The sequence below is a fragment of the Triticum urartu genome, chromosome 7 (genome assembly GCF_003073215.2).
Source record: "Triticum urartu cultivar G1812 chromosome 7, Tu2.1, whole genome shotgun sequence".
Classification (NCBI taxonomy): domain Eukaryota; kingdom Viridiplantae; phylum Streptophyta; class Magnoliopsida; order Poales; family Poaceae; genus Triticum; species Triticum urartu.
The window spans coordinates 615,338,047-615,361,247 of record NC_053028.1 but is presented as its reverse complement, the minus strand read 5'-3'; positions in this window follow the sequence as shown (position 1 = coordinate 615,361,247).

The following is a 23,201-nucleotide window of genomic DNA, read 5'->3' as shown; positions in this document are numbered from 1 at the left end:
TCATCGGGAGAGGGCAATCTCCATCAACATCTTCACCAGCACCATCTCATCTCCAAACCCTAGTTCATCTCGTGTATCCAATTCTTGTCTCCAAGTCCGGGATTGGTGCTAGTAGGTTGCTAGTAGTGTTGATTACTCCTTGTAGTTGATACTAGTTGGTTTATTCGGTGGAAGATCATATGTTCAGATCCTATATGCATATTAATACCCCTCTGATTATGAACATGTTTATGCTTTGTGAGTAGTTATGTTTGTTCCTGAGGACAAGGGAGAAGTCTTGCTATTAGTAGTCATGTGAATTTGGTATTCTTTCGATATTTTGATGAGATGTATGTTGTCTAGCCTCTAGTGGTGTTATGTGAACGTCGACTACATAACACTTCACAATTATTTGGGCCTAGAGGAAGGCATTGGGAAGTAATAAGTAAATGATGGGTTGCTAGAGTGACAGAAGCTTAAACCCTAGTTTATGCATTGCTTCGTAAGGGGCTGATTTGGATCCATATGTTTCATGCTATGGTTAGGTTTACCTTAATACTTTTGTTGTAGTTGCGGATGCTTGCAATAGAGGTTAATCATAAGTGGGATGCTTGTTCATGTAAGAACAGCACCCAAGCACCGGTCCACCCACATATCAAATTATCAAAGTACCGAACGCGAATCATATGAACGTGATGAAAACTAGCTTGACGATATTCCCATGTGTCCTCGGGAGCGCTTTTCCTTATATAAGAGTTTTTCCTGGCTTGTCCTTTGCTACAAAAAGGATTGGGCCACCTTGCTGCACTTTATTTACTTTTGTTACTTGTTGCTCGTTACAAATTATCTTATCAAAAAACTATCTGTCAATATTTATTTCAGTACTTGCAGAGAATACCTTGCTGAAAACCGCTTATCATTTCCTTCTGCTCCTCGTTGGGTTCGACACTCTTACTTATCGAAAGGACTACGATAGATCCCCTATACTTGTGGGTCATCAAGACTCTTTTCTGGTGCCGTTGCCGGGGAGGGAAGCGCCTTTGGTAGGTGGAATTTGGTAAGGAAAAATTTATATAGTGTGCTGAAATTTACTGTCACGTGTTACTATGGAAAGTAATCCTCTGAGGGGCTTGTTCGGGGTATCTTCACCCCGACTAGTAGAGGAAAGAGTTGCTCCTCAACCTACTGAACCTACTGAAAATGAAAATGAAAATGAAAATACTTGCTTTGAAGTTCCTTCGGGTATAATAGAAAAACTGCTAGCTAATCCTTTTTTAGGAGATGGAACAAAACATCCTGATGAACATCTAATATATGTGGATGAAGTTTGTGGATTATTTAAGCTTGCAGGTGTATCCGGAGATGTTGTTAAGAAGAAGGTCTTCCCCTTATCTTTGAGGGGAGATGCATCGACATGGTATAGGCTATGTGATGATATGAGGTCTTGGAATTACAAATGATTGAAATTAGAATTTCATCAGAAGTTTTATCCTATGCATCTTGTTCATCGTGATCAGAATTATATATATATAATTTTTGGCCTCGCGAAGGAGAAAGCATCGCTCAAGCTTGGGGGAGGCTTAAGTCAATGTTATATTCATGCCCCAATCATGAGCTCTCAAGAGAAATGATTATTCAAAATTTCTATGCTCGGCTTTCTGGGAACAATCGCACCATGCTTGATACTTCTTGTGCTGGCTCTTTTATGATGAAGACTATTGAATTCAAATGGGATTTATTGGAAAGAATTAAACGCAACTCTGAAGATTGGGACCTCGACAATGGTAAGGAGTCAGGTATGACACCTAAGTTTGATTGTGTTAAATCTTTTATGGATACCGATATTTTCCGTAAGTTTAGCACTAAATATGGACTTGATTCTGAGATAGTAGCTTCTTTTAGTGAATCTTTTGCTACTTATGTTGATCTCCCTAAGGAGAAGTGGTTTAAATATCATCCTCCCATAGAAGTAAAAGTAGCTGCACCTATTAAAGTTGAAGAAAATAGTATCACTTATAATGATCCTATTGTTCCCACTTGTTATGTTGAGAAACCACCTTTCCCTGTTAGGATAAAGGATCATGCTAAAGCTTCAACTGTGGTTCACAATAGCAATATTAAAACATATACACCTCCTGAGCAAGTTAAAGTTGAACCTAATATTGCTATTGTTAAAGATCTCTTGTTTGATAATATAGATGGGCATGTTATTTACTTCTGTAATGAAACTGCTAGAATTGCTAAACCCCATGATACAGATAAACCTAGACCTGTGGTAGGCATGCCTGTTATTTCTGTTAAAGTAGGAGATCATTGTTATCATGGCTCATGTGATATGGGTGCTAGTGCTAGTGCAATACCTATTGACTTATACAAAGAAATTATGCATGACATTGCACCTGTTGAGTTAGAAGAAATTGATGTCACTATTAAACTTGCTAATAGAGATACTATATCACCAATGGGAATTGTTAGAGATATTGAAGTCTTGTCTGGGAAAACTAAATATCCTGCTGATTTTCTTGTTCTTGGTTCCCCACAAGATAGCTTTTGTCCCATTATATTTGGTAGACCCTTCTTGAATACTGTTAGTGCTACCATATTGCACAAGGGATGTTGTTACTGTTGGCTTGGATGATATGACTCATGAATTTAATTTCTCTAAATTTAGTAAACAACACCGTGAAGAAGAATTGCCTAGTAAGGATGAAATTATTGTTCTTGCTTCTATTGCCGTACCTCCTAGTGATCCTTTAGAACAATATTTGCTAGACCATGAGAATGATATGTTTATGAATGAAAGAAGGGAAATAGATGAAGTATTCTTTAAACAGGAACCTATTCTGAAAAACAATTTGCCTGTTGAAATCCTAGTGGATCCCCCTCCACCTAAGGGTGATCCCGTGTTTGAGCTTAAACCGTTGCCTGATAATCTTAAATATGCTTATCTTGATGAAAATAAGATATATCCTGTTATTATTAGTGCTAACCTTTCAGAGCATGAAGAAGAAAGATTATTGAAAACTCTGAAAAAGCACCGTGCTGCTATTGGATATACTCTTAATGATCTTAAGGGCATTAGTCCCACTCTATGTCAACATAAAATAAATTTGGAAGCAGATGCCAAACTAGTTCGTGATCCTCAACGACGTCTGAATCCTAAAATGAAAGAAGTGGTAAGAAAAGAAATACTAAAGCTTCTGGAGGCAGGTATAATTTATCCCATTGCTGATAGTCAGTGGGTAAGTCCTGTTCATTGTGTCCCTAAGAAGGGAGGTATTACTGTGGTTCCTAATGATAAAGATGAATTGATTCCACAAAGAATTATTACAGGTTATAGGATGTTAATTGATTTTCGCAAATTAAATAAGGCTACTAAGAAAGATCATTACCCCTTACCTTTTATCGATCAAATGCTAGAAAGATTATGCAAACATACACACTACTGCTTTCTAGATGGTTATTCTGGTTTCTCTCAAATAACTGTGTCAGCTAAAGATCAATAAAAGACTACTTTTACTTGCCCTTTTGGTACTTTTTCTTATAGACGTATGCCTTTTGGTTTATGTAATGCACCTGCTACGTTTCAAAGATGCATGATGGCTATATTCTCTGACTTTTGTGAAAAGATTTGTGAGGTTTTCATGGACGACTTTTTCGTCTATGGATATTCTTTTGATGATTGCTTGAGCAATCTTGATCGAGTTTTGCAGAGATGTGAAGAAACTAATCTTGTCTTGAATTGGGAAAAGTGCCACTTTATGGTTAATGAAGGTATTGTCTTGGGGCATAAAGTTTCTGAAAGAGGTATTGAAGCTGATAAAGCCAAGGTTGATGCTATTGAAAAGATGCCATGTCCCAAGGACATCAAAGGTATAAGAAGTTTCCTTGGTCACGCCGGATTTTTATAGGAGGTTCATTAAGGACTTCTCAAAAATTTCTCGGCCTCTAACTAATTTATTACAAAAAGATATACCATTTGTCTCTGATGATGATTGTGTGGAAGCATTTGAAATACTTAAGAAAGCATTAGTCTCTGCACCTGTTGTTCAACCACCTGATTGGAATTTTCCCTTTGAAATTATGTGTGATGCTAGCGATTATGCTGTAGGTGCTGTTCTAGGGCAAAGAGTTGATAAGAAATTAAATGTTATCCACTATGCCAGTAACACTCTAGACAATGCTCAAAGAAATTATGCTACTACTGAAAAAGAACTTTTAGCAGTTGTATTTGCTTGTGATAAGTTCAGATCTTATATTGTTGATTCTAAAGTAACTATCCACACTGATCATGCTGCTATTAAATATCTTATGGAGAAGAAAGATGCTAAGCCTAGACTTATTAGATGGGTTCTCTTGCTACAAGAATTTGATTTGCATATTGTTGATAGAAAAGGAGCTGAGAACCCCGTTGCAGACAACTTATCTAGGTTAGAGAATGTTCTTGATGACCCACTACCTATTGATGATAGCTTTCCTGATGAACAATTAAATGTCATAAGTACTTCTCGTAATACTCCTTGGTATGCTGATTATGCTAATTACATTGTTGCTAAATTCATACCACCTAGCTTCACATACAAACAAAAGAAAAATTTCTTGTATGATTTGAGACATTACTTTTGGGATGACCCACATCTTTATAAAGAAGGAGTAGATGGTTTTATTAGACGTTTTGTACCTAAGCATGAACAGGAACAAATCCTACGCAAGTGCCACTCCGAAACTTATGGAGGACACCACACTGGAGATAGAACTGCACATAAGGTATTGCAATCCGGTTTTTATTGGCCTACTCTCTTCAAGGATGCCCATAAGTTTGTCCTATCTTGTGATGAATGTCAAAGAATTGGTAATATTAGTAGACGTCAAGAAATGCCTATGAATTATTCACTTGTTATTGAACCATTTGATGTTTGGGGCTTTGATTATATGGGACCCTTTCCTGCCTCTAATGGACATACACATATTTTTGTTGTTGTTGATTACGTTACTAAGTGGGTAGAAGCTATTCCAACTAGTAGTGCTGATCATAACACTTCTATTAAAATGCTTAAAGAAGTTATTTTACCGAGGTTTGGAGTCCCTGGATATTTAATGACTGATGGTGGTTCACATTTTATTCATGTTGCTTTCCGTAAAATGCTTGCTAAATATGACGTCAATCATAGAATTGCATCTCCGTATCACCCACAGTCTAGTGGTCAAGTAGAATTGAGTAATAAATAACTCAAATTAATTTTGCAAAAGACTGTCAATAGGTCTATAAAGAATTGGTCCAAGAAACTTGATGATGCATTATGGGCCTATAGAACTGCATATAAAAATCCTATGGGTATGTCTCCTTATAAAATGGTATATGGAAAAGCATGTCACTTACCTCTCGAACTAGAACATAAGGCATATTGGGCTATTAAAGAGCTCAACTATGATTTCAAACTTGCCGGTGAAAAGAGGTTATTTGATATTAGCTCACTTGATGAATGGAGAACCCAAGCTTATGAAAATGCCAAGTTGTTTAAAGAAAAGGTTAAAAGATGACATGACAAAAGGATACAAAAGCGTGAGTTCAATGTAGGTGACTATGTATTGCTATACAACTCTCGTTTAAGATTTTTTGCAGGAAAACTTCTCTCTAAATGGGAAGGCCCCTATGTTATCGAGGAGGTCTATCTTCCGGTGCCATAAAAATCAACAACTTCGAAGGAACAAATCCGAAGGTGGTAAATGACCAAAGAATCAAACATTATATCTCAGGTAATCCCATAAATATTGTGACACAAGAGATGAGACCAAGAGATGCAACACAATGATGGTATGTATGCTATGGGAAGTATGATCACTAATGTGCACAAGTCTTGTTGCCGGCAATACTCAATGGCTAGTCTCGATGGGTAAGCAACGCAAAGGAGTAAGGCTATGATGGCTATCAATGTAATTGCAAGGGTGATATGTCCAATACCAAGATGAGGTTACTAGTCTTGCTTCCGGTGTGGTGTCAAAATAGTGGCACGAATACCAAGTCATAGTCGAGGTGGTCGTTGTTGATGACCGGTGTTGATGACGCGTCCGTGGCGAAAATGAGCGGCGGTGATGTCGATGTCGAACCGTACCTAGATAGCCGAAACACAAAAGGATACGGTACCGCAACTCAAAATCTCGAAACCAAAGGAGACAAAAATCGTCGGAGTAGGTGGCGGTTAGGTGGTGGTGTGGGTAGGGATATCGGGACGGTTTTGCGGAAATGGTGGTGGTATGCGGAAGTATTTATGGCATATGGTGAGCACCGGAACAAAATTTGGTGGAATTTTTGGCGGAGATGTGGAGGTAGTGCAGACTTTCTGTCGAAGCCGGAAGTTCCGGGCAAGACGGAGGGTCCGGGGTCCAGAGGTTCCGGGGAGGTCGGAAGGTCCGGGGGCTGGAATGTCCGGGCTGGACCGGAAGTTCCGGGGGACGGGATGTTGGAAATATGCCCTAGAGGCAATAATAAATTGGTTATTATTATATATTTCCTTGTTCATGATAATCGTTTATTATCCATGCTATAATTGTATTGATAGGAAACTCAGATACATGTGTGGATACATAGACAACACCATGTCCCTAGTAAGCCTCTAGTTGACTAGCTCGTTGATCAATAGATGGTTACGGTTTCCTGACCATGGACATTGGATGTCATTGATAACGGGATCACGTCATTAGGAGAATGATGTGATGGACAAAGACCCAATCCTAAGCCTAGCACAAAGATCGTGTAGTTCGTATGCTAAAGCTTTTCTAATGTCAAGTATCATTTCCTTAGACCATGAGATTGTGCAACTCCCGGATACCGTAGGAGTGCTTTGGGGGTGCCAAACGTCACAACGTAACTGGGTGGCTATAAAGGTACATTACAGGTATCTCCGAAAGTGTCTGTTGGGTTGGCACGAATCGAGACTGGGATTTGTCACTCCGTGTAAACGGAGAGGTATCTCTGGGCCCACTCGGTAGGACATCATCATATGCGCAATGTGACCAAGGAGTTGATCATGGGATGATGTGTTACGGAACGAGTAAAGAGACTTGCCGGTAACGAGATTGAACAAGGTATAGGGATACCGACGATCGAATCTCGGGCAAGTACAATACCGCTAGACAAAGGGAATTGTATACGGGATTGATTGAGTCCTTGACATCATGGTTCATCCGATGAGATCATCGTGGAACATGTGGGAGCCAACATGGGTATCCAGATCCCGCTGTTGGTTATTGACCGGAGAACGTCTCGGTCATGTCTGCATGTCTCCCGAACCCGTAGGGTCTACACACTTAAGGTTCGATGACGCTAGGGTTATAAAGGAAGCTTGTATGTGGTTACCGAATGTTGTTCGGAGTCCCGGATGAGATCCCGGACGTCACGAGGAGTTCCGGAATGGTCCGGAGGTAAAGATTTATATATAGGAAGTCCTGTTTCGGCCATCGGGACAAGTTTCGGGGTCATCGGTATTGTACCGGGACCACCGGAAGGGTCCCGGGGGCCCACCAGGTGGGGCCACCTGCCCCGGGGGCCACATGGGCTGTAGGGGGTGCGCCTTGGCCTACATGGGCCAAGGGCACCAGCCCCAAGAGGACCATGCGCCTGGGGAAACCCTAAAGGAAGAGTCCCAGAAGGGGAAGGCACCTCTTAGGTGCCTTGGGGGGGAAGGACTCCTCCCCTGGCCGCCGCCCCCTAGGAGATTGGATCTCCTAGGGCTGGCGCACCCCCCTTTGGGATCCCTATATATAGTGAGGGTAGGAGGGCCTCTTGAGACACACCTTTGCCTTTGGTGCAGCCGTCCCTCTCTCCCAAGTCCTTCTCCTCTCCCGTGGTGCTTGGCAAAGCCCTGCAAGATTGCCACGCTCCTCCACCACCACCATGCCGTTGTGCTGCTGTTGGATGGAGTCTTCCTCAACCTCTCCCTCTCTCCTTGCTGGATCAAGGCGTGGGAGACGCCACCGGGCTGTACGTGTGTTGAACGCGGAGGTGCCGTGCGTTCGGCACTTGGTCATCGGTGATTTGAATCACGACGAGTATGACTCCATCAACCCCGTTAACTTGAATGCTTCCGCTTAGCGATCTACAAGGGTATGTAGATGCACTCTCCTTCCCCTCGTTGCTAGTCTCTCCATAGATAGATCTTGGTGACACATAGGAAAATTTTGAATTTCTGCTACGTTCCCCAACAGTGGTATCAGAGCTAGGTCTATTGCGTAGATTCTATGCACGAGTAGAACACAAAGTAGTTGCGGGCGTTGATTTTGTTCAATATGCTTGCCGTTACTAGTCTTATCTTGATTCGGCGGCATCGTGGGATGAAGCGGCCCGGACCGACCTTACACGTACTCTTACGTGAGACTGGTTCCACCGACTGACATGCACTAGTTGCATAAGGTGGCTAGCGGGTGTCTGTCTCTCCCACTTTAGTCGGATCGGATTCGATGAAAAGGGTCCTTATGAAGGGTAAATAGCAATTTTCATATCACGTTGTGGTCTTTGCGTAGGTAAGAAACGTTCTTGCTAGAAACCCATAGCAGCCACGTAAAACATGCAAACAACAATTAGAGGACGTCTAACTTGTTTTTGCAGGGTATGCTATGTGATGTGATATGGCCAAAGGATGTGATGAATGATATATGTGATGTATGAGATTGATCATGTTCTTGTAATAGGAATCACGACTTGCATGTCGATGAGTATGACAACCGGCAGGAGCCATAGGAGTTGTCTTTATTTATTTATGACCTGCGTGTCAACATAAACGTCATGTAATTACTTTACTTTATTGCTAACCATTAGCTGTAGTAGTAGAAGTAATAGATGACGTGACAACTTCATGAAGACACGATGATGGAGATCATGATGATGGAGATCATGGTGTCATGCCGGTGACGATGATGATCATGGAGCCCCGAAGATGGAGATCAAAAGGAGCAATATGATATTGGCCATATCATGTCACTATTTGATTGCATGTGATGTTTATCATGTTTATACATCTTATTTGCTTAGAACGACGGTAGTAAATAAGATGATCCCTTACAACAATTTCAAGAAGTGTTCTCCCCTAACTGTGCACCGTTGCTACAGTTCGTCGTTTCGAAGCACCACGTGTTGATCGGGTGTGATAGATCCTTACGTTCACATACAACGGGTGTAAGACAGTTTTACACATGCAAAAACACTTAGGGTTAACTTGACGAGCCTAGCATGTATAGACATGGCCTCGGAACACAGAAGACCGAAAGGTCGAGCATGAGTCGTATAGAAGATACGATCAACATGAAGATGTTCACCGACGTTGACTAGTCCGTCTCACGTGTTGATCGGACACGGCCTAGTTGACTCGGATCATGTAATCACTTAGATGACTAGAGGGATGTCTATCTGAGTGGGAGTTCATAAGATGAACTTAATTATCCTGAACATAGTCAAAAAGGATTTTGCAAATTATGTCGTAGCTCGCGTTTCAGTTCTACTGTTTAGATATGTTCCTAGAGAAAAATTAGTTGAAAGTTGATAGTAGCAATTATGCGGACTAGGTCCGTAAACTAAGGATTGTCCTCATTGCTTCTTAGAAGGCTTATGTCCTTAATGCACCGCTCAGTGTGCTAAACCTCGAACGTTGTGTGTGGATGTTGCGAACATCTGACATACACGTTTTGATAACTACATGATAGTTCAGTTAAACGGTTTAGAGTTGAGGCACCAAAGACGTTTTTGAAACGTCACGAAACATATGAGATGTTTTGAGGGCTGAAATTGGAATTTCAGGCTCGTGCCCACGTCAAGAGGTATAAGACCTCCGACGATTTTCTTAACCTGCAAACTAAGGAGAAAAGCTCAATTGTTGAGCTTGTGCTCGGATTGTCTGAGTACAACAATCATTTGAATCAAGTGGGAGTTGATCTTCCAGATAAGATAGTGATGTTTCTCCGAAGTAATTACCACCAAGCTGCTAGAGCTTCGTGATGAACTATAATATATCTGGGACATGTATGATGATCCTTGAGATGTTCGTGATGTTTGACACCACAAAAGTAGAAATCAAGAAGGAGCATCAATTGTTGATGGTTGGTGAAACCACTAGTTTCAAGAAGGGCAAGGGCACGAAGGGATACTTTATAAAACGGCAATTCAGCTGCTGCTCTAGTGAAGAAACCCAAGGTTGAACCCAAACCCGAGACTAAGTGCTTCTGTAATAAAGGGAACAGGCACTGGAGCAGAATTACCCCAGATACTTGGTAGATTAGAAGGCTGGCAAGGTCGATAGAAGTATATTGGATATACATTATGTTAATGTGTACTTTACTAGTACTCCTAGTAGCACCAGGGTATTAGATACCGGTTCGGTTGCTAAGTGTTAGTAACTCGAAATAAAAGCTACGGAATAAACGGAGACTAGCTAAAGGTGAGCTGACGATATGTGTTGGAAGTGTTCTCAATGTTGATATGATCAAGCATCGCACGCTCCCTCTACCATCGAGATTGGTGTTTGCGTTGAGCATAGACATGATTGGATTATGTCTATCGCAATACGGTTATTCATTTAAGGAGAATAATGGTTACTCTGTTTATTTGAATAATACCTTCAATGGTCTTACACCTAAAATGAATGGTTTATTGAATCTCGATCGTAGTGATACACATGTTCATGCCAAAAGATAGTAATGATAGTACCACCTACTTGTGGCACTGCCACGTAAGTCATATCGGTATAAAACGCATGAAGAAGCTCCATGTTGATGGATCTTTGGGCTCACTCGTTTTTGAAAAGTTTGGGACATGCGAACCATGTCTATTGGTATATGTGCATGAAGAAACTCCATGCAAATGGACCGTTTTGTACTCGCTTGATTTTGAATCACTTGAGACATGCAAATCATACCACATGGGCAAGATGACTGAAAGCCTCGTTTTCAGTAAAATGGAACAAGAAAGCAACTTGTTGGAAGTAATACATTTTTGATGTGTGCAGTCCAATGAGTGCTGAGGCATGTAGTGGATATCGTTATGTTCTTACTTCACAGATGATTTGAGTAGATGTTGAGTATATTTACTTGATGAATCACGAGTCTGAATTATTGAAAGGTTCAAGTAATTTCAGGGTGAAGTTGAAAGATCGTCGTGACAAGAGGATAAAATATCTATGATATGATCATAGAGATGAATATCTGAATTACGAGTTTGGCACAGAATTAAGACATTGTGGAAATTGTTTCACAACTGATACAGCCTGGAACACCATAGTGTGATGGTGTGTCCGAACATCATAACTGCACCCTATTGGATATGATGCATACCATGATGTCTCTTATCAAATTACCACAATAGTTTATGGGTTAGGCATTAGAGACAACCACATTCACTTTAAATAGGGCACCACGTAATTCCGATGAGATGACACCGTATGAACTATGGTTTAGAGAAACCTAAGCTGTCATTTCTTAAAAGTTTGGGACTGCGACGCTGATGTGAAAAAGTTTCAGGCAGATAAGCTCGAACCTAAAGCGGATAAATGCATCTTCATAGGACACCCGAAACAGTTGGGTATACCTCCTGTCTCAGATTCGAAAGCAATAAGGGATTGTTTCTAGAATCAGGTCCTTTCTCGAGGAAAAGTTTCTCTCGAAAGAATTGAGTGGGAGGATGGTGGAGACTTGATGAGGTTATTGAACCGTTACTTCAACTAGTGTATAGCAGGGCACAAAGAGTTGTTCCTGTGGCACCTACACCAATTGAAGTGGAAGCTTATGATATTGATCATGAGACTTCAGATCAAGTCACTACCAAACATCGTAGGATGACAAGGATGCGTACTACTTCAGAGTGGTACGTAACCCTGTCTTGGAAGTCATGTTGCTAGACAACAATGAACCTACGAGCTATGGAGAAGCGATGGTGGGCCCGGATTCCGATAAATGGCTCAAGGCCATAAAATCCGAGAGAGGATCCATGTATGAAAACAAAGTGTAGACTTTGGAAGAACTACTTGATGGTCGTAAGGCTGTTGAGTACAGATGGATTTTAAAAGGAAGACAGACAAATGATGGTAAATGTCACCATTAAGAAAGCTCGACTTGTCGTTAAGATGTTTTCCGACAAGTTCAAGGAGTTGACTACGGTGAGACTTTCTCACTCGTAGCGATGCTAAGAGTCTGTTGGAATTATATTAGCGATTACTGCATTATTTATGAAATCTTGCAGATAGGATGTCAAAACATTGTTTCCTCGACGATTTTCTTGAGGAAAGGTTGTATGTGATACAACCGGAAGGTTTTGTCAATCCTGAAAGATGCTAATAAGTATGCAAAGCTCCAGCAATCCTTCTGAGGACTGGAGTAAGCATCTCGGAGTTGGAATGTATGCTTTGATGAGATGATCAAAGATTTTGGGTGTATACAAAGTTTATGAGAAACTGGTATTTCCAAAGAAGTGAGTGGGAGCACTGTAGAATTTCTGATGAATATATGTTGTTGATCGGAAATGACGTAGAATTTCTGGAAAGCATATAGGGTTATTTGGAAAGTGTTTTTCAATGGAAAGCCTGGATTAAGCTACTTGAGCATTGAGCATCAAGATCTATAAGGATAGATCAAAACGCTTAATAGTACTTTCAAATGAGCACATGCCTTGACGTGATCTTGAAGGTGTTCAAGATGGACCAGTCAAAGAAGGAGTTCTTGCCTGAGTTGTAAGGTATGAAGTTAAGACTTAAAGCTCGACCGCGGCAGAATAGAGAGAAAGGACGAAGGTCGTCCCCTATGCTTAAGACATAGGCTCTACAGTATGCTATGCTGTGTACCGCACCTGAAGTGTGCCTTGCCATGAGTCAGTCAAGGGGTACCAGAGTGATCCAAGAATGGATCACAGGACAGCGGTCAAATTTATCCTTAGTAACTAGTGGACTAAGGAATTTTCTCGATTATGGAGGTGGTAAAAGAGTTCGTCGTAAAGGGTTACGTCGATGCAAGCTTAACACCTATCCGGATAGCTCTGAGTAGAGATACCGGATACGTATAATGGAGCAACAATTTAGAATAACTCCAAGTAGAACGGTTATTTGAAATGGCTCCAAATAGAGCATGGTAGCTGCATCTAGGAGATGACATAAAGATTTGTAAAGCACACACGGATCTGAAAGGTTCAGACCCGTTGACTAAAACCTCTCTCACAAGCAACATGATCAAACCCAGAACTCATTGAGTGCTAATCACATAGTGATGTGAACTAGATTACTGACTCTAGTAAACTCTTTGGATGTTGGTCACATGGCGATGTGACCTATGAATGTTAATCACATGGCGATGTGAACTAGATTATTGACTCTAGTGCAAGTGGGAGACTATTGGAAATATGCCCTAGAGGCAATAATAAATTGGTTACTATTATATATTTCCTTGTTCATGATAATCGTTTATTATCCATGCTATAATTGTATTGATAGGAAACTCAGATACATGTGTGGATACATAGACAACACCATGTCCCTAGTAAGCCTCTAGTTGACTAGCTCGTTGATCAATAGATGGTTACGGTTTCCTGACCATGGACATTGGATGTCATTGATAACGGGATCACGTCATTAGGAGAATGATGTGATGGACAAAGACCCAATCCTAAGCCTAGCACAAAGATCGTGTAGTTCGTATGCTAAAGCTTTTCTAATGTCAAGTATCATTTCCTTAGACCATGAGATTGTGCAACTCCCGGATACCGTAGGAGTGCTTTGGGTGTGCCAAGCGTCACAACGTAAGTGGGTGGCTATAAAGGTACATTACAGGTATCTCCGAAAGTGTCTGTTGGGTTGGCACGAATCGAGACTGGGATTTGTCACTCCGTGTAAACGGAGAGGTATCTCTGGGCCCACTCGGTAGGACATCATCATATGCGCAATGTGACCAAGGAGTTGATCACGGGATGATGTGTTACGGAACGAGTAAAGAGACTTGCCGGTAACGATATTGAACAAGGTATAGGGATACCGACGATCGAATCTCGGGCAAGTACAATACCGCTAGACAAAGGGAATTGTATACATGATTGATTGAGTCCTTGACATCGTGGTTCATCCGATGAGATCATCGTGGAACATGTGGGAGCCAACATGGGTATCCAGATCCCGCTGTTGGTTATTGACCGGAGAACGTCTCGGTCATGTCTGCATGTCTCCCGAACCCGTAGGGTCTACACACTTAAGGTTCGATGACGCTAGGGTTATAAAGGAAGCTTGTATGTGGTTACCGAATGTTGTTCGGAGTCCCGGATGAGATCCCGGACGTCACGAGGAGTTCCGGAATGGTCCGGAGGTAAAGATTTATATATAGGAAGTCCTGTTTCGGCCATCGGGACAAGTTTCGGGGTCATCGGTATTGTACCGGGATCACCGGAAGGGTCCCGGGGGCCCACCGGGTGGGGCCACCTGCCCCGGGGGGCACATGGGCTGTAGGGGGTGCGCCTTGGCCTACATGGGCCAAGGGCACCAGCCCCAAGAGGCCCATGCGCCTGGGGAAACCCTAAAGGAAGAGTCCCAGAAGGGGAAGGCACCTCTTAGGTGCCTTGGGGGGAAGGACTCCTCCCCTGGCCGCCGCCCCCTAGGAGATTGGATCTCCTAGGGCTGGCGCACCCCCCCCCCTTTGGGATCCCTATATATAGTGAGGGTAGGAGGGCCTCTTGAGACACACCTTTGCCTTTGGTGCAGCCCTCCCTCTCTCCCAAGTCCTTCTCCTCTCCCGTGGTGCTTGGCGAAGCCCTGCAGGATTGCCATGCTCCTCCACCACCACCATGCCGTTGTGCTGCTGTTGGATGGAGTCTTCCTCAACCTCTCCCTCTCTCCTTGCTGGATCAAGGCGTGGGAGACGCCACCGGGCTGTACGTGTGTTGAACGCGGAGGTGCCGTGCGTTCGGCACTTGGTCATCGGTGATTTGAATCACGACGAGTACGACTCCATCAACCCCGTTCACTTGAACGCTTCCGCTTAGCGATCTACAAGGGTATGTAGATGCACTCTCCTTCCCCTCGTTGCTAGTATCTCCATAGATAGATCTTGGTGACACGTAGGAAAATTTTGAATTTCTGCTACGTTCCCCAACACGGGATTCTGCCAAGAACAGAGACTTAGGGTTCGTGGATTTGGGCGGAAAAACTTGGGGAAAAGCCCAGATCCGAAGGGGGAGAAAAATAAATTGGAGGAAAATAAGGTGGAGAGGCTAGATCTACGAGCCACACACAAACTTCACGGATCAAAACCAACAAAATCTGAACACACGAACGGAGCAAAAAAAATTGGGGCTATTTTTGTGGGGATTTTCAGATTAGGACGAAAAACAACAAAATCAAGCTAGAAAAACGAAGAGGGGGGATCCGAAATCGTGATCAACCTTGATCTGATACCAAGATGATGTAGGGTGGAACCCTAGATGGCCGATCTTTCACGAAAGGAGCGGATCCCAAAGAGAAACACGAAGAACACAAGGAGGATTCACGAGGGAAAACACAAGAGAATCACTCAAACCAACAAGATTTGATTACACATGTGCTAGATCCTCGAAACACAAAGAGATACACGATGATCCAAAGTCAACAAAGGACGATACAAGTAACCGGTTCTTCTCCTAGAAGTAGGTCTTGATGGGGCCGCCCAAGAGGGGGGTCTTGAATCCAAGTTGATCTTCTCCGAAGAGGGGCCGCAGTCTCTCTCGAGGAGGAGATCGGTATGGATGAGCGAAGCTCTATCTCAAAGTAGGAGCTAAACCAACGCTAAGCCTAGCTAGGATGAATGGGGGGGGTCTATTTATAGTCTAAGTGCAAAAGGGGGACGAAGTGAAGGGGTACATGGGCCTCGGGCCCGAGTGGCTGCGCGCAGGCAGGGCCGGAAGTTCCGGGCGCCGGAGGTTCCGGGGAAGGTCCGGCCTAACCAGAGAGATGGCGCGGTGGAGCTGTGCTGGCATCCGGGGGCCGGAAGGTCCGGGACGGGGTCCGGGCTAACCCGAGAGTTGGCACGCCTGGCCAGGCCGGAGTCATCGGAGGCCGGAAGCTCCGGGTCGGCCAGAAGGTCCGGGGGCCGGAAGTTTCGGGCTCTGGCCGGAAGTTCCGGGCTGTCCAGAGAGTTGACGCCTGTCTCTTCTTCTTCTCCGTCTTCTCATCCATCTTCCTCTTCTTCTTGTCCTTGCTCCTTAGCTTCTCCATTGTACCTGAGTATGCACAAAGTATCCATATGAGGTAGTAGCCATGCTTCATGCGCATCGAAGTGGAATTGTGAGAGGAGAGATGTCACCTCGGTTTCAAAGGCTCTTGCACATGATCGAGTCATGGGTCCAGTAGGCACTTGATGAGACGATGGTAGGTCCATGGGGATGACCTTGGGATGCTCCGCATCACTATACTTGTGGGTCATCACCTCTAGGGCATATTTCCTTCAGTTTCCCACTTGCACTAGATTCAATAATCTAGATTACACAGTAATGATTCTAACACCCATGGAGTCTTGGTGATGATCATGTTTTACTCGTGGAAGAGGCTTAGTCAACGGGTCTGCAACATTCAGATCCGTATGTATCTTGCAAATCTCTATGTCTCCCACCTGGACTTGATCCCGGATGGATTCGAAGCGTCTCTTGATGTGCTTGGTTCTCTTGTGAAATCTGGATTGCTTTGCCAAGGCAATTGCACTAGTATTGTCACAAAAGATTTTCATTGGACCTGATGCACTAGGTATGACACCTAGATCGGATATGAACTCCTTCATCCAGACTCCTTCATTTGTTGCTTCCGAAGCAGCTATGTATTCCGCTTCACACGTAGATCCCGCCACGACGCTTTGTTTAGAACTGCTCCAACTGACAGATCCACCGTTCAATATAAACACGTATCCGGTTTGCGATTTAGAATCGTCTGGATCAGTGTCAAAGCTTGCATCGACGTAACCATTTACGACGAGCTCTTTGTCACCTCCATAAACGAGAAACATATCCTTAGTCCTTTTCAGGTATTTCAGCATGTTCTTGACCGCTGTCCAGTGATCACCTCCTGGATTACTTTGGTACCTCCCTCCTAAACTAATAGCAAGGCACACATCAGGTCTGGTACACAGCATTGCATACATGATAGAACCTATGGCTGAAGCATAGGGAACATCTTTCATTTTCTCTCTATCTTCTGCAGTGGTCGGGCACTGAGTCTTACTCAACTTCACACCTTGTAACACAAGTAAGAATCCTTTCTTTGCCTGATCCATTTTGAACTTCTTCAAAACTTTGTCAAGGTATGTGCTTTGTGGAAGTCCAATTAAGCGTCTTGATCTATCTCTATAGATCTTGAGGCCCAATATGTAAGCAGCTTCACCGAGGTCTTTTATTGAAAAACTCTTATTCAAGTATCCTTTTATGCTATCCAGAAATTATATATCATTTCCAATCAACAATATGTCATCCACATATAATATTAGAAATGCTACAGAGTTCCCACTCACTTTCTTGTAAATACAGGCTTCTCCAAAAGTCTGTATAAAACCATATGCTTTGATCACACTATCAAAACATTTATTCCAACTCGGAGAGGCTTGCACCAGTCCATAAATGGATCGCTGGAGCTTGCACACTTTGTTAGCACCCTTTGGATTGATAAAACCTTCGGGTTGCATCATATACAACTCTTCTTCCAGAAATCCATTCAGGAATGCAGTCTTTACATCCATTTGCCAAATTTCATAATCATAAAATGCGGCAACAGCTAACATGATTCGGACGGACTTAAGGATCGCTACGGGTGAGAAGGTCTCATCATAGTCAACTCCTTGAACTTGTCAAAAACCTTTCGCAACAAGTCGAGCTTTGTAGACAGTAACATTACCATCAGCGTTTGTCTTCATCTTGAAGATCCATTTATTCTCAATGGCTTGTCGATCATCGGGCAAGTCTACCAAAGTCCATACTTTGTTCTCATACATGGATCCCATCTCAGATTTCATGGCCTCAAGCCATTTTGCGGAATCTGGGCTCATCATCGCTTCCTCATAGTTTGTAGGTTCGTCATGGTCTAGTAGCATGGCCTCCAGAACAGGATTACCGTACCACTCTGGTGCGGATCTTACTCTAGTTGACCTATGAGGTTCGGTAGTAACTTGATCTGAAGTTTCATGATCCTCATCATTATCTTCCTCACTAATTGGTCTAGATGTCACAGGAACCGGTTTTTGTGATGAACTACTTTCCAATAAGGGAGCAGGTACAGTTACCTCATCAATTTCTACTTTCCTCCCACTCACTTCTTTCGAGAGAAACTCCTTCTCTAGAAAGGATCCATTCTTAGCAACAAAAGTCTTACCTTCGGATCTGTGATAGAAGGTATACCCAACTATCTCTTTTGGGTATCCTATGAAGACACATTTCTCCGATTTGGGTTCGAGCTTATCAGGTTGAAGCTTTTTCACATAAGCATCGCAGCCCCAAACTTTAAGAAACGACAACTTTGGTTTCTTGCCAAACCACAGTTCATAAGGAGTCGTCTCAACGGATTTAGATGGTGCCCTATTTAACGTGAATGCAGCCGTCTCTAAAGCATAACCCCAAAATGATAGCGGTAAATCAGTAAGAGACATCATAGATCGCACCATATCTAGTAAAGTATGATTACGACGTTCGGACACACCATTACGCTGTGGTGTTCCGGGTGGCGTGGGTTGCGAAACTATTCCGCATTGTTTCAAATGAAGACCAAACTCGTAACTCAAATATTCTCCTCCACAATCAGATCGTAGAAACTTTATTTTCTTGTTACGATGATTTTCCACTTCACTCTGAAATTCTTTGAACTTTTCAAATGTTTCAGCTGTTTCATCAAGTAGATATACCCATATCTGCTCAAATCATCTATGAAGGTGAGAAAATAACTATACCCGCCGCAAGCCTCAATATTCATCGGACCACATACATCAATATGTATGATTTCTAATACGTCTCCAACGTATCTATAATTTTTGATTGCTCCATGCTATATTATCTACTGTTTTAGGCAATATTGGGCTTTATTTTCCACTTTTATATTATTTTTGGGACTAACCTATTAACCGGAGGCCCAGCCCAGATTTGCTGTTTTATGCCTATTTCAGTGATTCGAAGAAAAGGAATATCAAACGGAGTCGAAACGGAACGAAATCAACTGGAGAAGTTATTTTTGGAACGAAAGCCACCCGATAGACTTGGACTCCACGTCAGGAGATACGGGAGGTGCTCACGAGGGTGGGGGCGCCCCCCCCCCCCAGGGCGCGCCCCCTGTCTCGTGGGGCCCCTGTAGCTCCTCTGACGTACCCCCTGCACCCATATATACCTACGTATCGTAAAACTTCCAGAACGAACAATAGATCGGGAGTTCTGCCGCCAGAAGCCTCCGTAGCCCTCGAAAACCAATCTAGACCCGTTCCGGCACCCTGCTGGAGGGGGCAATCCCTCTCCGGTGGCCATCTTCATCATCCCCGTGCTCTCCATGACGAGGAGGGAGTAGTTCTCCCTCGGGGCTGAGGGTATGTACCAGTAGCTATGTGTTTGATCTCTCTCTCTCTCTCTCTCTCTCTCGTGTTCTTGATTTGGCACGATCTTGATGTATCGCGAGCTTTGCTATTATAGTTGGATCTTATGTTTCTCCTCCCCCTCTTCTCTCTTGTAATGAATCGAGTTTCCCCTTTGAAGTAATCTTATCGGATTGAGTCTTTAAAGATTTGAGAACACTTGATGTATGTCTTGCCGTGGATATCTATGGTGACAATGGGATATCACATGATTCACTTGATGTATGTTTTGGTGATCAACTTGCGGGTTCCGCCCATGAACCTATGCATAGGGGTTGGCACACGTTTTCGTCGTGATTCTCCGGTAGAAACTTTGGGGCACTCTTTGAGGTCCTTTGTGTTGGTTGAATAGATGAATCTGAGATTGTGTGATGCATATCGTATAATCATACCCACAGATACTTGAGGTGACATTGGAGTATCTAGGTGACATTAGGGTTTTGATTGATTTGTGTCTTAAGGTGTTATTCTAGTACAAACTCTAGGGCTGTTTGTGACACTTATAGGAATAGCCCAACGGATTGATTGGAAAGAATAACTTTGAGGTGGTTTCGTACCCTACCATAATCTCTTCGTTTGTTCTCCGCTATTAGTGACTTTGGAGTGACTCTTTGTTGCATGTTGAGGGATAGTTATATGATCCAATTATGTTATTATTGTTGAGAGGACTTGCACTAGTGAAAGTATGAACCCTAGGCCTTGTTTCCTAGCATTGCAATACCGTTTACGCTCACTTTTATCATTAGTTACCTTGCTGTTTTTATAATTTCAGATTACAAATACCTTTATCTACCATCCATATACCACTTGTACCACCATCTCTTCGCCGAACTAGTGCACCTATACAATTTACCATTGTATTGGGTGTGTTGGGGACACAAGAGACTCTTTGCTATTTGGTTGCAGGGTTGCTTGAGAGAGACCATCTTCATCCTACGCCTCCTATGGATTGATAAACCTTAGGTCATCCACTTGAGGGAAATATGCTACTGTCCTACAAACCTCTGCACTTGGAGGCCCAACAATGTCTATAAGAAGAAGGTTGTGTAGTAGACATCAAGCTCTTTTCTGGCGCCGTTGCCCGAGAGGTTAGCGCTTGAAGGTATATCTTTAGATCTTGCAATCGAGTCTTTTAGTTTCTTGTTTTATCACTAGTTTAGTTTATAAAAGAAAATTACAAAAAATGGAATTGAGTTTGTCTCATATGCTTCACCTTTTTAATATCTTTTGTAAGTATGATGGAAATGATAATTGTGCCCAACTGCTAGAAGAAGAAATCTATAAAATGTTTGGCACTAAATATTTGAATGATGGGCATGATTGCAATGTTGTTAGTATGAATTCCTTGAATATCCATGATGCTAATGATATGCAAAGCCACAAGCTTGGGGAAGCTATGTTTGATGAAGATGATATTTTTTGTCCCCCAAGTTTTGATGAGCAAATTTATAATGATGATAGCATGCCTCCTACTTATGATAATTATTGTGATGATACATATGCTATAAAAAGTAGTGATGATTATATTTATAAAACTTGTCATTATTATGATTACCCTTTTTCTGAACATTACTCTTTTAATGTGGAAACAATTTATAGTATTCAAGTCTTTTATGATACTCCCACTATTCCGAATGAGAAGAATTTTGCTTGTGTGGAGAGTAGTATATTTTCTATGCTTATAGATCATGAAAAGAATGCTTTAGGTGCTGGTTATATTGTTGAATTCATTCATGATGCTACTGAAAATTATTATGAGGGAGGAACATATGCTTGTAGGAATTGCAATAATATCAAGTTTCCTCTCTATGTGCTTAAAGTTTTGAAGTTATGCTTGTTTTGCCTTCCCGTGCTAGTTGATTATTGTTCCCATAAGTTGTTTGCTCACAAAACCCCTATGCATATGAAGTGGGTTAGACTTAAATGTGCTAGTCATATTCTTCATGATGCTTTCTTTATGTTACAATTCTTATCTTCTATGTGAGCATCGTTGAAATCATCATGCCTAGCTAGGGGCGTTAAACGATAGCGCTTGTTGGGAGGCAACCCAACCCTATTCTTGTTATTTGCTTTTTGTTCCTGTTTAGTAATAAATAATTCATCTAGCCTCTGCTTAGATGTGGTTTTATGCTTTTAATTAGTGTTTGTGCGAAGTAGAACCTTTGGGAAGACTTGGGGAAAGTCTTATTGATCATGCTGTCAAAAACAGAAACTTTAGCGCTCACGAGAATTCCTGCCATTTTTATTTGAATAGTGATATTTAGTTAATTCTTTTTGAAGATGATTAATAGATAAATTACTCAGGTCCACAAATTTATTTTAGAATTTTTGGGGTTCCAGAAGTTTGTGTTAGTTACAGATTACTACAGACTGTTCTGTTTTTGACAGATTCTGTTTTCCGTGTGTTGTTTGCTTATTTTGATGAATCTATGGCTAGTAAAATAGTTTATAAACCATAGAGAAGTTGGAATACAGTAGGTTTGACACCAATATAAATAAAGAATGAGGTAATTACAGTAACTTGAAGTGGTGATTTATTTTCTTATACTAACGGAGCTCATGAGTTTTCTACTTTAAGTTTTGTGTTGTGAAGTTTTCAAGTTTTGGGTAAGGATTCGATGGACTATGGAATAAGGAGTGGCAAGAGCCTAAGCTTGGGGATTCCCAAGGCACCCCAAGGCAATATTCAAGGACAACCAAGAGCCTAAGCTTGGGGATGCCCCGGAAGGCATCCCCTCTTTCGTCTTCGTTCATCGGTAACTTTACTTGGAGCTATATTTTTATTCGACACATGATATGTGTTTTTCTTGGAGCGTCAATTTATTTTGTTTGCATTTTCTTTATGTTATTTAGAACAATGTTTTGCATCTTCTATTTCAATAAAAGTGGCATTGATAGCCTTTACTATGCCTATGTTACAAGTATACATGTTGCTGTTTGAAAACAGAAAGTTTACCGCTGTTGCAATAATTCCATAGAAAAGTCAGAATGTGATAAAATGTTGAAACATTTTGCATATTAACCTCTGATAAATTTACTACAGTGGGAATTTTCTTTCATAATTTTTTGAGCTAGGGAAGTATGGATGTTGCAGCATTCTTTACAGACTATTCTGTTTAGGCAGATTGCTGTTATGTTTGCATTGTTTGCATATGTTTGCTTCTTTAATGATTCTATTTGAGGATAGGACTATTAAATATGCAGAGGCATTTAGTATGCAATGTTGAATAATAATTTTAGTGATTTTCTACAGTAGAGTATGATAAGGTTTTTGCAATGGTTTATACTAACTTATCTCACGAGTCCTTGTTGAGTTTTGTGTGGATGAAGCTTTTGAGATTTAGGGAGACCGTGATATGAGAGGAATTAAGGAGACACAAAAGCTCAAGCTTGGGGATGCCCAAGGCACCCCAAGATAATATTTCAAGAAGTCTCAAGCGTCTATGCTTGGGGATGCCCCGGTTGGCATCCCACCTTTCTTCTTCAACAACTATCGGTTAGTATCGGTTGATCCTAAGTTTTTGATTCTTCACATGATGTTTGCTATTCTTAGAATTTAATTTTATTTTCCTTTGCTTGCTGTTTGAATAGAATACCAAGGTCTGAAATTATTAAATGTTAGAGAGTCTTCACATAGTTGC